The sequence below is a fragment of the Saccopteryx bilineata genome, chromosome 6, assembly GCF_036850765.1.
Source record: "Saccopteryx bilineata isolate mSacBil1 chromosome 6, mSacBil1_pri_phased_curated, whole genome shotgun sequence".
In the NCBI taxonomy this organism is placed as follows: Eukaryota; Metazoa; Chordata; class Mammalia; order Chiroptera; family Emballonuridae; genus Saccopteryx; species Saccopteryx bilineata.
This window is the reverse complement of record NC_089495.1, coordinates 197,933,816-197,945,338: the sequence shown is the minus strand read 5'-3', so window position 1 is coordinate 197,945,338 and position 11,523 is coordinate 197,933,816. Positions and strand designations below refer to the sequence as shown.

The 11,523-nt window shown below is 49.3% G+C and overlaps 1 non-coding gene across 1 annotated transcript; it reads left to right on the top strand.

The window, feature by feature from the left end:
* The first annotated feature begins 10,193 nt into the window (after positions 1–10,193).
* Positions 10,194–10,329, top strand: LOC136309807 (small nucleolar RNA SNORA5). The gene has a single exon (XR_010726447.1). It is a non-coding gene; the product is annotated as a small nucleolar RNA SNORA5 (small nucleolar RNA).
* Positions 10,330–11,523: the final 1,194 nt, after the last annotated feature.

The following is an 11,523-nucleotide window of genomic DNA, read 5'->3' as shown; positions in this document are numbered from 1 at the left end:
CCTCAAATATACATTTTAAATATGTATGGTTGGCCTGACCTGTGGTGGCGCAGTGGATAAAGCGTCAACCTGGAAATGCTGAGGTTGCTGGTTCAAAACCCTGGGCTTGCCTGGTCAAGGCACATATGGGAGTTGATGCTTCTTGCTCCTCTCTCTCTCTCTCTCTCTCTCTCTCCCCTCTCTATAATAAATAAATAAAATCTTTAAAAAAATTTAAATATGTATGGTTACTGTATGCCAGTCATACCTCAATAAAACTGGAAAAGTATTGTGCACTAAATCTTCCACTGTTTTTACTCTGAATTCCATCCAGGTTCTTTTTTTTTTTTTTTTCTTAATAGGGACACAGAGATAGTCAGAGAGAAGGATAGACAGGAACAGACAGACAGAAACAGAGAGAGATGAGAAGCAGCAATCATCAGGTTTATTTTCTGTTTTGTTTTTTTGGATCTTTTTTTCTGAAGCTGGAAACGGGGAGAGACAGTCAGACAGACTCCTGCATGTGCCCGACCGGGATCCACCCGGCACGCCCACCAGGGGCATGCTCTGCCCACCAGGGGGCAATGCTCTGCCCCTCCGGGGCGTCGCTCTGCTGCGACCAGAGCCACTCTAGCGCCTGGGGCAGAGGCCAAGGAGCCATCCCCAGCGCCCGGGCCATCCTTGCTCCAATGGAGCCTTGGCTGTGGGAGGGGAAGAGAGAGACAGAGAAAAAGGAGGGGGTGGGGGTGGAGAAGCAAATGGGCACCTCTCCTATGTGCCCTGGCCAGGGATTGAACCCGGGTCCCCCGCACGCCAGGCCGACGCTCTACTGCTGAGCCAACTGGCCAGGGCCAATCATCAGTTTTTTGTTATGACATCTTAGTTGTTCATTGATTGCTTTCTCATAATGTGCCTTGATCGTGGGTCTTCAGCAGACCGAGTAACCCCTTGCAACCCCTAGCTGGAGCCAGCGACCTTGAGCTTTTTGCTCAAGCCAGATGAGCCCACATTCAAGTTGGCGACCTCGGGGTCTCGAACCTGGGTCCTCTGCATCCCAGTCCGAAGCTCTATCCACTGCGCCACCGCCTGGTCAGGCCATCCAGGTTCTTGTGTGCATGTCTAACTCGTCGCATCGCACTGCTGTGAACTAAACAGACAGTTCTCAGTGAAATGAGGTTGCAGAGGGCACACTCTCAGCCATCTTGTCCTTGCCTCCCGTTCTCCTACGCCACCACCAACGCTATCACAAATGACCTTCTCCTTGTCATCTCATGGAGCTGAGCAAACTTTCTTCAGAATATATTTCAAGGAGTGAGTCTGGTGAACGACGGGCCTGAGGCAGATGACGCTTTGCTGAGCACCGCCTGCTTATTTTACAGGAGGGCTGGGCACGTTTCCACCGCAGCCTGCTGGATGTGAGCACTCCCGTCCCTCCACGTGAGCTTCTGATCCCTGCACACCGTAAAGAGACAGACGGCAAGCGCGAGGTCCCTCGTGTCCCTCCACCCTCTTCGATCTGGTATCGACTTCATGGCTGCCGACAAGGAATCCTTTGGGTTTGGCACAGGGCTGCGGCCATTCCCTAAGTGCTTTCACAGATGCAGTTGCTCTCCTATTTTTTTACTTGTGCATTAATCCTGTGTTGGGGACGGATGCACATTGGAGACAGGAGTGCTATGGCCTGTCTCTCCCTGGCAGTCCCTGGCTGCCTTCAGAGGTCTCACTACAGGAGGGAGCAGGACCTCAGGGCTTAGCTAGTGTTTTAAGCAGCAAGGAATGCAGTGACTCAGCGGGTCGCTCAAGAACACCTCGGCGCACAAGGCTGTGGGGAAGGAAGTCATTACCCAGACAGCTGGGCTGTAAAAAACAAAAATACTCCGCACACCAAACTCTATGAAGCTGTGTGGCTGGGTGTCCCATGACTCAACGGGACACTTCTGCCACGTGGCACGCAGCTCAGGATATGTGGCTCCCAACCCTCGCCCACGGCTGGCCACTCCTCTGGGCAGCTTGGAAAACTGGCTGGGGGGGGGTAGGGGGGCAGGATGGGGAAGTCCGTGATTGTCTTCTCTCTTCACTCTCTCTGCTCTGTCCATTGCTTCCTGCAGTATCTCCCCTTTTTCTCCTTGCTCCTTCCTCTTTAACCCTCTTTGGCCTTAAAAATGGGGTGCAGGGCAGAAATTTAGGACTTCACACCTGCTGGAGACCTGGCGGGGGACACCATGAGGTCAAAACACTGGCAACCTACTGAATCAGGCAGATACCAGCAACAAGTCATATCACTGAGGGCGTGGTCCAGAGTCCCGGAGACGGGCCAGAGGAAGACAGACTGCAACAAGGGACGGAGACTCCAGGTAGAGGCAAGACCATCAAAGATGCAGATGTTGACTGACTAACCTTGACTGGAGACCTACTCTGTACCAGACACCATTCTTGGGATAGATCAGTGAAGACAGATCACATGCCTGGTCCTTTTGGGGGCTCCATTCCTCTGGGGGGGGGGGTGGACAAACACTAGATACCAATTAGATGGCATATGAAAAGGTGATTAGGCTACTGGAAAAGAATGAGGGGGACTAAGTGGGAGAGGAGGGCAGGGGCGTGGGAGATGGGAGCCATGGGAGGGTTTAGAGCAGAGCCCCAACCAGAATGGACTCTGGCTTTAATGGCATCCCACTGTCAGATGGCTTTGACCTCCGAGAGTATAATGCAAGAGGAGTACAAAATGAGACTGCTGATTGTGGTGATGGTTTCATGGGTATCCATGCCTATCAAAACACAAATGTGGCCCTGGCCGGTTGGCTCTGTGGTAGAGCGTCGGCCTGGCATGCAGGAATCCTGGGTTCGATTCCTGGCCAGGGCACACAGGAGAAGCACCCATCTGCTTCTCCACCCCTCCCCCTCTCCTTCCTCTCTGTCTCTCTCTTCCCCTCCCGCAGCCAAGGCTCCATTGGAGCAAAGTTTGCCCGGGCGCTGAGGATGGCTCTGTGGCCTCTGCCTCAGGCACTAAGAATGGCTCTGATTGCGGCAGAGCGATGCCCCAGATGGGCAGAGCATCACCCCCTGGTGGGTGTGCCGGGTGGATCCCAGTCGGGTGCATGCGGGAGTCTGTCTGACTGCCTCCCCGTTTCCAACTTCAGAAAAATACAAAAAAGACAAAACAAAACAAAACCCACAAACGTACGCCTTACATATGTGTGGTATACTGTACACCAGCCGAACCTCAATGAAGTGGTTGTAAGTAGTATTGTGCTTTAAATCTTTCACTGTTTCCCCACCTAACACTAGAAGTCCCATCCAGGCTGTTGTGCGCACATCTAATTCATGGCTTCTGACTGCTGTATAGAATAGAATGATGTCTTGCCAAAGGTGTCAAATTTTATAATGTCCATGAGAGTGATATTGGGAACAGCTGGAACCACAGAGAGCATTGACAGACAAGGGTCTGGCAGTGTTAGAAAAGGACAGTCACCAAGCAGGCGCTTCAGAAGAATGATTTAAGAGGTAAGAGAAGTCTTTGGGAAAACCAAAGAAGCCCGGAATTATTCCTGGATAGTTGTGCTTTTTAGAAAATAACAATACTACATACAGGCTGTCATACCATGCACTCAACACCACCTGCTCCCAAATTAATTATTCTCCGGTCACACTAAAATTTAGGATGAGGTGACATGCACAACCAAAATTTTATTAAGTACAGGATAAGATTTTGTTCAGGATACTTTTAACTACAGATATTGATCAACTTACGACTTAAGCAACTGACGACCATTCGACTTTACGACCACAATCGCTAGCCACGACTGCTCCACATCTGGTAGCGCGAGCGTTGCCCAGCTGGGCATAGGACAGTGCGGACCAGCTTCCGGCAGCACTACTATTTCAACTGTTATCCCAGACTCGGTACAGCAATTTGTGTTTTGTGTCTTGGATATTTTTCATCAAACCCCTCCCAAGACATCTACCAAGAGGAAATTGTCTTTGTCTATGCCTCAGCCTGCCAAGAAGGAAAGAAAGGCCATCAATCTCAACACGAAAATGAGCGCTGGCTCATCTGACTTGAGCGTGGGCTCACCAGCTTGAGTGCAGGGGCGCTGGCTTGAGCATGGGATCATAGACATGACCCCATGGTCACTGGTTTGAGCCCAAGGTCACTGGCTTGAGCAAGGGGCCACTCGCTCTGCTGTAACCCCCTGGTCAAGGCACATATGAGAAATCAATCAATGAACAAGTACGAAGGAGGAAAGAAAGTGAATGTGATCGCACATGTTTATGAAAAAACCAACTCCGGTAACCCCAACTGCTGCCTCAGATGACAACATCAACAATCCGCAGCCAAGTACCAGCGGCCAATAAAATGTTTCGTACATGTTTATATCAATATATTTTGATATGTTTTGCAATTGGGAAAATGTTTCCTATGGTATTTTTTACACCTGTATTTTGTATTTCTGTATGCACCTGTATTTTTTAATTTTGTATGTTTTGCAAATATTAAACCAGTTGTACTAGTAATGCAGTGTTTTACTTAAACCTGACGAATGTAAAAATAAGAAACAAAATGGTGTAGAGATGATACAAGTGGCATAAAATGAACAAAGAAAATTATGATATATAACAATAATGAAAGAAAATTATGATAAAATATGACTTAAAGATTTTTATAACATCATTCCACAGTACTGTACATATAGCCTACTCAACTTACGACCAAATCATGTTATGACCAGTCTGTCGGAACCAACCCTGGTCGTTAAGTTGAGCACTATCTGGATAAGTTAATGACTGGTTTCCTTTTCTTCATTGGTAACAATGGCTCCTATTTCACCAGCTTTGTTATAAAGATTAAATAGGATCATTCAATCACAAGCACATGCAACTAGTACTTGTGGTGGGTCTGCTTTTGTGCAGCATGCACCAAGGAGGCATCAGAATACAGTGATGAGCGAAAAGTGCCCTTGAAAAGACATAGCTTTCAGGCCCTGGCTAGTTGGCTCAGTGGTAGAGCGTCAGCCTGGCATGCAGGAGTTCCAGGTTCGATTCCCGGCCAGGGCACACAGGAGAAGCGCCCATCTGCTTCTCCACCCCTCCCCCTCTCCTTCCTCTCTGTCTCTCTCTTCCCCTCCTGCAGCCAAGGCTCCACTGGAGCAAAGTTGGCCCGGGCGCTGAGGATGGCTCCATGGCCTCTGCCTCAGGCACTGGAATGGCTCTGGTTGTGACAGAGTGATGCCCCAGATGGGCAGAGCATCGCCCCCTGGTGGGCATGCCAGGTGGATCCTAGTCAGGCGCATGCAGGAGTCTATCTGACTGCCTCCCTGTTTCCAGCTTCAGAAAAAAAAAAAAGACATAGCTTTTATTGACTGGTGTATATATAAAGTCTGACATAAAACACTAAGAACAGACACATAATGCTATGAGAGCCTCTGAAAGGGAAAGTCAGCCTAGCCAGAAGGTGTATTAGTTAGCTATTGCTGTGTAACAAATTACTACAAACTTAGAGACTTTAAACAACATACATGTATTAGCTCACTATTTCTGTGAGTCAGAAGTCTGGACTTGGCTTAGTTGGGTCCCTTCTGCTTTGGGACTCACAAGGCTGCATTCAAGGTGATAACAGCCATGCTGCATTCTCATTTGGAGGCTGATCTGGGGAAGAACTGCTTCTCAGCTCACTCAGGTTGTTGGCAGAATCTATTTCCTCGTGACTCTAGGACCATGATGGCGAACCTATGACACACGTGTCAGCACTGACACGCGAAGCCATTTTCAATGACACGCGGCCGCATGTGGCCCCATACCAGAGAAGTATGGGGCCACATGCCGAGAAAGATGTTTCATCCTCGGTTCCTGCACGGCCAGGTGCAGTAGCCAAGGATAAAATATTTGCTGTAGTGTAGACACTCTGTGCCGGAGGCCAAAACAACAGAACTCCCGCACAGAGCGTCTAGTTCTGGGACTTCCAGTTAGGCCGTTAGGGGATCTTTGACCTCACTTCTGGCCAGTGGAGCAGGGAGCAGCGGAATGCCATGGGGGACGCATCTCTGGGGGCCCTGTGATTGCCATTACCAGCAACCACAAAACCACAGCAACTATCATCCAATCCACTGTTCTGGGGTGTCGTGGATTTCTAATTGACCATCATTACTGAGATAAGTGAGGGGGAGGCTGGGAGAGGTGAGGGCCTGTGCTATGGGTGCCGTTTCCCACCATTAGAAATAGCGGCAGCCATCTTCATTTACATAAGATGCAACTTGCAGAATTTCAAGACAACCATCTGGGCTCAGGTGTTTGTCAACTTGAGGTCAAAGCTTGAGAATCTGGAAAGGTGCCGCTTGGAGAATCAAGAGGAGTACCACTACGAACAGGAAATTTGGAGTGCCTGGAACCGATTACCAGACACTTTTAGCACCCTGAAAAACATAGCAATAGCTTTACTCACAATTTTTCCGTCTACGTACTTTTGTGAGACCTTATTCTCAGCGTTAAATAATATCAAAGCCAACAAAAGAAACAGGTTGACAGATGAAGTTAGTAGCGCTTGCTTGGGCTTGAAGTGTACAAAATAACAACCTTCAACTGAAGATTTAGCCAATGAAATTCAGCAACAAAAAATTCAGGCAGGTTAAAGAATTCCCACCCACACACACACACACTTATCTTATTAGATCACGTTACTCCACACAAGTTAAATAATATCAAGACCAACAAAAGAAACCGACTGACAGATAAACAAAGAAGTCATTAAGCAGGCCCTGGCCAGTTGGCTCAGTGGTAGAGCGTCGGCCTGGTGTGCAGGGGTCCTGGGTTCGATTCCGGCCAGGGCACACGGGAGAGGCGCCCATCTGCTTTTCCACCCCTCCCCCTCTCCTTCCTCTCTCTCTCTCTCTCTTCCTCTCCCGTAGTCGAGGCTCCACTGGAGCAAAGTTTTCCCAGGCGCTGAGGATGGCTCTGTGGCCTCTGCCTCAGGCGCTAGAATAGCTCTGGATGCAACAGAGCAATGCCCCAGATGGGCAGAGCATCGAGTCTACGGCCATACCACCCTGAACGCGCCCGTTCTCGTCTGATCTCGGAGGCAGAGCATCGCCCCCTGGTGGGCATGCCGGATGGATCCCAGTTGGGCGCATGCGGGAGTCTATCTGACTGCCTCCCCGTTTCCAGCTTCAGAAAAATGCAAAAAAAAAAAAGTCACTAAGCGGGTAAGTTAAATAATTAGTTTTTGGTTTATTAACTACAGTTATATATTAGAATTAATTATACATTTTTGTTATTTAAACTATAAATATCGCGAAATTATGGTTTTTCTCTCGAAGTGACACACCACCCAAGTTATGCTTGTTTTTTTGACAAATTTTGACACACCAAGCTCAAAAAATTGCCCATCACTGCTCTAGGACGAGAGACTTGAGCTTCCTGCCGGAAGCTGCCACGGCTCCGGAGACCACCCATTGCCACTCACCATGTGACCTTCCTCAGCATGGATGTTTACTTCATCAAGTCAGCAAGGGGAGTCTCCAGAGCTAGCCTCTAACATAATTGTGGGAGTGACAGCCCGCCACCTCTGTCATATTCTACTGCTTAAAATCAAGTCACAGGTCCTGCCCACACTCAAGAGGAAGGGATAATAGAAAGGCATGAACACCAGGAGGCGGGGATAGAAGAGGGTCACCTTAGAGTCTGTCTGCCACTTCCCTGAAGAAGTAACAATGGAGCTGGCATTACATCAACTATATGGATAGGGAAAGGGAAGTTCTCTCCAGACAGGACAATATGGACCAGACAGTGCATATATTTAATATTTACAAAGGACCTAGTACAATGACTAGCAATATTGTGCCACTCTCCTGCTCAACAACCATCGTTTCTCAATTCTCATGGCTTTGCCCCATATTCCAGGTCAGACAGCCTCTCTCCTTACACTCTCTGTCTCTCTCTCCAGTGTCCATTCCTTCATTCTCCACTTCTACCCACTAGGCTTCCCTGCCTCTCCTGTATATGCTACAAAATCTACACCTAATTCAAGGCTGAGCATGAACTGATCTTCCCTAAACAATATTTTTTGAACATCTATTTAAGTGAAGAGCACCAGGCTAGACCCCCTTGAACAGCAGCATAACGAGACATGGTCCTGAGAAAGCCGAACACAGGTGGGGAGCAGAAGGTACATTCAAATAAAAAGAGGAAGAATAGAAGGTTCCTTTGCTGAAGGTCAAGTTCACGGGGCAGCTGGTAAGTCCTGCAGGGATTTTAGATTCACAGAGAGCTCCACTTCACGCAATGCTTCATGGTCTTTCAGTATTCTTCCCTAGGCTGGAAATGACAAGCGGATTCCAAAAGGGTTCGGTCAAACTGACGTTTTTCCAGGGAGGAGAGTTGGAGTGGGGAACTGGCCAGCGGCAGCCCACACTGCCAGGCAACCTGGTCAGGCCAGCTCAGTCCTTGGCTGGCACCAAAAGCTTAGGAGGGAGTAGCAACAGAAGTCTCCCAGACAAAGGATCCCTTACCACATCCAGGGCCAGGCCCTGAAAGGCGGGGAGAAGGGACTCCAGTAGCTGCACAGCCTTAGCCATATCAACAGGTAAAGGGAACATGCAAGGGAAAAGCAAACCAAGCCAGCGGTCCTGAGCCAGGCTTACGCGGGCCTGCAGCAGGGGGCGGGGCGGGGCGGGGTGGGTGGGGCCAGCGCTGCTTCCCCGGCCCCATCCCTTAGCCCCAGAATACATAAGCCTTGACCGAGGGACTCCAGCCTTGGACCCCACACCTGCACACGGCTGCGATAGGGGGTTGAATCTCTCAGGATGTCTGGGAGCACGGAAGCAGCCCGGATCTAGAGGTGGGGAAAGGCCTGGCTCCCCGAGTCTCTCCTTCTCCTGCTCCACCTGGAAGCCAACAGGCTTCTTCTCAATACCCATTACAGCTTCATTTGGTGTAAGGACCTGAGACAATTATATTCCTCCCCCCTTCAGCCCCCCACTCCCCCCCCCCCCGCCAGTCACCTCGCTTTACTTTCCATCGTCAACAGTGAGCTACCCCTGACCCAGGACCTTGCACAAACTAGACCTTATACCTGGAACATCGTTCCCACCCTTTTTCACCTAACAAACTCAACATTTTTTTCAGGCTTAGATATCTATTAGAAAAAGCTTTCCTTGACCCTCCCATCCTGCTATGGCATCCAGGGCTTGGCCCACCTCAGCCCTCATCATCTCACATGATGACTGCCTGTCTGTCTGGTCTTTGCCCCTCCTTCCTCCCCCCCCTCTCCCCCTCCCTCTCCCCTTCCCCCTCCCCCTCCCTCTCCCCCTTCCCCTCCCCCCAGACGGTGCGGTGGCTGTAGCATTCCCAGGGTCTGGCTCAGGCATGGTACTCCGTAAGATCATAAACCCCTTGCCTGATGGTCCTCTAAACCAGTGATTTTCAACCTTTTTTGAGCCGCGGCACATTTTTTACATTTACAAAATCCTGGGGCACACCACCTACCAAAATGACACTCTAACACAGTACATATTATACATATAGTTAATAATATAGTTTCTAAATGAATTGATACTCACACCTGACCATGTCTCGCGGCACACTGGTTGGAAAACACTGCTCTAAACCTCTGCCTGGATGGGACACTCCTGCAGTCTTTATGTCTTAGAGCAGCAGGTCTCCAACTAGAGTGTGCATCAGAATCACCTGGTGGTGGTGGTGGGGTTATAAAATACAGACGGTTAGGCCCTACCTCTAGGGCAGGGGTCTCAAACTCGCGGCCCGCCAAACAATTTTGTGCGGCCCGCAGACTAATCCACGAAGTTCAAAATATTTTGGATAAAATTAAGTAAGCCTAGGGGCCTACTTGTATTTTTCATTTCTCTAGCATCCTAGCTAGATATTAGCTTAGTTAACAGCAGTTGTGATGCGAACTACAGTTTCTGGTCGTTTTGTGACACTGAGTAAACTGCATGTACGATTGTGCTTGTTGTACTGATTTTTTTTTTTTTGTTTTCAACTGCAGTGAGAAAAGTGTTGCGTAACAGTTGCCTTTTGTAGACCTAGTGCAGCCCGCCAAACGGCTGTGATCTTGCTCTGCAGCCCACATGCTGAGTTGAGTTTGAGACCCCTGCTCTAGAGTTTCTGACTCAGTAGGTCTGGAGTAGGGCCTGAGTTTGCATTTCTATTAAGTCCCCAGGTGCTGCTGCTAGCCCAGGGACCAACTTGAAGAATCAGTTGACCGCAGCCAAGTCAAATTCAGCCCCTGCTCCCCCCATAGCAGGGGCTGGCCCAGATGGCTGCTACAGCAAGCTCCACCGCTCATGGGCTCCGGGTTCCTGCCCTGGGACCTGGGGATAAGTTTAGCTGTGGACATGGAAAAAAAAAAAGAATCAGTTGAAGTCCTGGCCAGGTGGTTCAGTGGATAAAGCGTTGACCTGGCCTGCCAGATGTCTCAGATTTGACCGTCCCCCCCCCCCCCCGCCCCAGTCACGGCACGTGTGAGAAGTAATCAATGCGTACACAACTAAATGGAACTAAATGAAACAAGTTGATGCTTCTCTCGTGCTTTTTCTCTTGCTCCCTTCCGCCTGCCTAATCAATAAAACATTAAAAAAAAGAACCACTTACCTTAGAGCGTAAGATAGCTACTTAACTGGTGTTCCTACCATAACAGGATTTGGGCTGCTCCAGTGAGACAATGCAAATGAAGAACTCAGCAGGACGCCTGCACCCAGTAGGTGCCCAATAAGTGTTTGCAATTGCTAATTGCTACTGGGAGTGGGCAGGAGACATGGCAAGCACAGAAAACACAGCAGGAGCAGAGGTGGGAAGGGGCCCAAGCAGGGCAGCTGGGCTGACAGAAGACAAGGCCAAGCGCAGTGGCCAGAAAGTCCAAGTAGCCCGTATGGAAGCAGCTGGGAGCCACGTCAAGTTCTGGAGCAAGGCAGTGACAGGTGGAAGCTGAATGTGGCAACACTGGGCAGGAGGCCTTTGCCGGCAGCAAATGCCACATGCTGGGTTCTCCTTGGCCGTTTGGCCAGGCACTGGGTTGGCAGATTTAGCAAATAAAAATAAAGGTTATCTAGTTAAATTTGCATCTCAGATAAACAGCAAACAATTTTAGTATAAGTCCATACCAAATGTTGCATGGGACAAACACTAAAACAAACAAACCCTTATGTTATTTACCAGAAATACAAATTTAACTGAACATCCTTTATTTTTATTTGCTAAATCTGACAACCCTAACCAATACCAACTGCCTAGTTCCCAGCCCCCAAGCCCACAGGCTGGAGAGAGAAGGTCCCTGATTCTTCTGTCTCCCTTCCTACCTTCAGAGAGGCCACTGGGAGTGGCCAAAGCCGGGGACCTGGGTGGGCGGGTCCTTCAACCTCATGCCAAGTTCACCCAGCAAGAGAGTAGTGGGACAAGGTAAATAATCACTGGGACGGTGACTTAAAGCACAGAAGACCACCTAATTCCATAAAGAAGGAAGTGCAGCCTGCACTCATGGGTTAATCAAGAAACCAACAGTTGCCTATAGTCCGGGCCCATCTGGTAAGTGTAGCT